Source organism: Suricata suricatta, chromosome 2, assembly GCF_006229205.1.
Source record: "Suricata suricatta isolate VVHF042 chromosome 2, meerkat_22Aug2017_6uvM2_HiC, whole genome shotgun sequence".
Taxonomy (NCBI): Eukaryota; Metazoa; Chordata; class Mammalia; order Carnivora; family Herpestidae; genus Suricata; species Suricata suricatta.
This window is the reverse complement of record NC_043701.1, coordinates 104,186,809-104,191,130: the sequence shown is the minus strand read 5'-3', so window position 1 is coordinate 104,191,130 and position 4,322 is coordinate 104,186,809. Positions and strand designations below refer to the sequence as shown.

Sequence of the window (4,322 nt, the reverse complement as noted above, 5' to 3'; positions counted from 1 at the left end):
ATACCGCAGATACCCGATATCAAAGCCTCATCCTAACAACCTTGAGGATGTGTTGGACCAGATACAGTAAGTGCCAGAAGGAACGCACTACAAAGTTGGCTGGCTTATGTGGCTGTGAAAACTGGCAAAGTTCATCTGAGTCAAATCAAGCAGGACATGCAAACTCACTTTCATTCCTGTGTACACAGGCTTATGCAATAGCACTATAACCTGAATCCTACCAGCACAACCAGTGAACTAGGAGTGCCGGGAATTTTTAGTTTTTAGGAACTTGTACTAGTGGGTCTTACCCAAGGTTTATACCCTATTTTCTTCCATAAGGGATTGGGTAGCTTTAAACAAAAGACCTAAAGAGCAATATACAAGAGATGAAACACCGAGAGGGAGGAAACGAGGAAGCAAACTGCTGCAGTCGACTTAAATTTTAATTCTGAGCTTCCCAGGGACAGAAGTAAAAAAGGAGTAATGGGAACGAGAATTTGAATACAATGAGACTCAGGCACAAGCCAGAAGATAGGGATGCAAGTAATCTGCCAACGCCTAGATGGTACGTGATCAGTCAGGGTCTCAATTCAGACCAGACTCCAAACGCTATGGATGCTTCAACTAACTGCTTTTTCAGCTCCCAAGTGAACTCACAAGTACCTTAAGAGAGACTGAATTTCTGGTAGAAAATCCTCAATTTGTCATGAAAGTAATGGATTTGAGAAATGGATTGTCATGGATTAAAAACGGTCACATTACTTTGCTCCTCCTCCCATGGGAGCTGGAGTAAAAGGACCCTCTAGTTGCAGAGGCTGAGTTTGGCCACGTGACCTCCTCTGGCCAATCGGAAGCCTGTGACCACGAGGCGAGGATGGGCTTGTCACTGACCTGCCCTCTCAGAACACAGCCCCAGGGGCCCCAGAAGCTGACCTAGGTTCCTGGCACTTAATGAGACCATTTGGCCGCTGAGGCCCTTGCACAACAGCCAGCAATATTGCAGCATGTGCATAAGGCCACCCTGGCCCAGTGGCCACCCAAGCTGTTGGGACACACACGTGAACCGCCGGAGAGACCCGCAGAAGGACTGTCTCACAGGGCCGTCAGGCGTCATAAATCATTCCTGCTGAGGCCACCACGCTCAGGGTGACTTCCCGGGCAGCAACAGATAACAGACAAGGACAAGGAATGATTTAATACAGGAAGTCCTCAACAACAGCTTCCACAAGATAGGAAGCAATTTCCCATGTCTGTTGCCCATAAAAACCCCGGGAGCACGACATGGAAGGGCAATTCAGTCAAAGGATTCCACACGGAGCAAAACCAGCACCATCCACGCAGTCCAAGCCAACAGCCCCCATTTTAAATATGATTCCTCTTCTTGAGTAGAGAAAAGGATCCAGGAGAGCCTGGGCACCAGCAGGGCTGAGTTTCCAGGCTTCAGAAGCCATCGCTGAGACAGCCAATGTACGCATTTAAAACGTTTTGGGATTTTTTTTTTTTCTTCCTTAATGCTTACTACATGTCAGGTCCTTTGCCAGCTAGCTGGGAGAGATGCAGGCATAAGTGTGCACAGTCCTGTCCTCAAGAATGTCATGGAGATAGTGCGTACAAGGTATGCATTGTGATCTCGGGCACAACCTAAGGCTCAGCTCTTGTCTGCAGAATGGGGAGTGGTCGCTGGTCACTGCACAGTGGTCATCCTGCAGGAAAGAGATGAAGGTCTGACCAGTGAGCAAAGACTTAGGACATGGTCCCAGAAGCCGGGGAGGGAGCACCTGGGTGGGTTGCTCCAGGAGCACACAGCCCACAAGGTAATGACTTCAGCCTCTGCACCCTACCCTCCAACACTCTCGGGGGTCCTCCTGGGGCAAAAGGCAGGAATGGAAGGCATGTCGGCTAACTCCTCCAGAGCTAGGAACACACTGGCAAATGGGGCTTGGCCAAGGGCTCGAGAAAGCTGGTACTCCCCCAGGATTCTGGCTCCCTAGAGGCACCTGGGTCTACCAAGTCCCGGGGGAAAAGGGTATATAGGGAAGAGAGGGGGCACTGTGGCCAGAGCCAGCTTGCCTATGGGTGGTGGGGAAACTCCATCTCCCTCTTGGAGCCAACCAGTATTCACCTGGCCCCACCCCACAGGAGACGGAGATGTCCAATTCGCTCTCCACTGTGTTCAATGGTACAGGGGCCCCATGGGAACCAAGATGGCCTTGGGTGATCTAACACCCTGAGGCCATGGCACACCCCACAGCTCCCTGTGGACTGGGGGAGTGGTCCTCCTGCTCGCCATGGCAGCGTCGAGCCCTGGGGCCAAGCACAGAGCCAAGTAACCATCCTTTTCCCACTGAGAAAAGTCTGGCTCGTGTGGTCCCAAACTAGACTTGTTTTAAGTTAGTTTTGTCCAGCCCTGGCTAACATGCAAAGCAGGCAAACAGATAAAGAAACAAAATAATTAGGGAGCGTCCCTCATTGGCCCAGTCTCACATTGAACATCTCCTTCCTTGAGACCCTTCTAGTGAACTCCAGCAAGCACTAAACGCGGGGCAGAACACAGCAGAACAACTCAGCTTCAAGTGCAAACACAAGTCACATGCATGAAATGCTTTTGTGGAGGCAGGAGCCACCGGGAGGGGAAGGGAAGACAGCTCCCCTGGTAAATAAAACATCACCTTGATCACATCCCAAACTGCAGGGCAGCCGGCACTCTCCCCGGGGCGGGTGAGTGGACTTGTTACAGACTACAGTGAGATGGCACTCGTGTGATAAGGCTCTAGTTCAATCCGCCTTTGTGTCTCATCAAAAGCCAGTGTCAGCGTCCTCGGCAGACACGTGGGGTCTGTCCCGTCACCCACTTCGGACACGTCCACAGACGCTGCACAGGCACTGGGCCTGCCTCGGAGGCCGGAGGTCCACAGCTCTGCGGACCCGGGAGTGAGGCCATCAGACGGCAGTCATCCAACCACCTCGGAGGCCACTGGTGCAAAGTTTCCATCCGTGCTAGGATGGCAGGGACTCTCCCCACAGGCCGGACCGGCTGTCCTGCCGGGTATTTGGAGCTCTGCCTGCCTGCTGGCCGGTTCTGCTCCCGTGCAGAGAGGGGGCTCTCTGGCTGAAAATACTCTGCAGTGTCTCGGGAGGCCTGAGTTTTCCCTCCGATATGGGGGATTTTCAAAACAAAAGCTCGTGACTTCATACCGTAGTGTCCCCGTCTCTAGAAAGGGGAGCATATGTGAGTGACGGCCTCAAGCCCCTCTCCACAATCCCTCCACACATCCACTGTGTGCAGGCTTGACCCACATGCTGGAGACACACACTGGCCCCCAGCTGGGCCCTTGTCCGTCCCTTGTGCAACACAGAATGCCACCATCATCCTGTACCAACTGCCTGGGTTCACTGTTTTCCGTCCCCTCAGGTACAAACACTTCCAGTCCCCCTGCAGCCAGGCTCTACCCAACCCACTGGAGCATTTTTTTTTTTTAATGTTCATTTATTTTGGCACAGAGGCTGAAACGGGACTCGAACTCCCAAACTGTGAGATCATGCATGCCCTCAGCTGAGGTTGGATGCTTAATGGACTGAGCCACTCAGGTGCCCCACCACCCAAGCTGATTTCTTACTGATCCCCCCAACTGCCCACTCCCAGGCCTGTTCTAACAGGTTCTCCACATACGATGTGACCCTTCTCAGTTCTTTCACTTGGCTCCTGATTTGTTTTAAATTAAGGTATGACTGACATGCACTGAAATCCACTCTAGTGTCCAGCTGGGTGCACATTGGTGAAACTACCTCCATAAGCAAGACATATAGAGCAGTTCCATCACTCAAAAAATTCTCCTGCGCACCTTAACTCAGCCTCTGGCATCCCCTGGTCAGCGTTCTGTCTCTATAGTTTCACCTTTTCTAGAACGTCATGTGAGTGAAATCATACAGTAAGTGACCTTCTGATGTTGGTTTACTTCACTCACATTGCGCAGGGAAACTGTCGGTCAGCGCTCGCTCGCTTTCTGACGCAGGGTGGGGACTGACTGCATGCTACCATGCTCCTTCTGGGTGTGCCCCAGCTCGTACACTCATCCTCCAGCTGAGGACAGGTGAGTGACTTCCGGTGTGGGGCAAATGTGAATGAAGTTATCATGAACTCTGTGAGCACAGACACTGCCAGTCCCCCTTGGAGAAACGTCTAAGCAGGACAGCCGGGCAGTACAGGAGCGTCTGTTTCACTTTCTAAGAAACTGCCAGACTGTCGTCCAAACTGGCTGCGCCATTTTGCCTTCCCACCAATAACATGAGAGCTCCAGCTGCTGTTTCCTTCCCAGTTCTTGGCATTATCGTTCCTGTTT

General features: G+C 52.0%; 1 long non-coding RNA gene across 1 annotated transcript; it reads left to right on the top strand.

The window, feature by feature from the left end:
- Nucleotides 1-1,670: 1,670 nt before the first annotated feature.
- Nucleotides 1,671-3,174, top strand: LOC115271837. The gene is made up of 2 exons (XR_003900112.1): nt 1,671-1,796; nt 2,675-3,174. It is a non-coding gene; the product is annotated as an uncharacterized LOC115271837 (long non-coding RNA).
- The last annotated feature ends 1,148 nt before the right edge of the window (nt 3,175-4,322 follow it).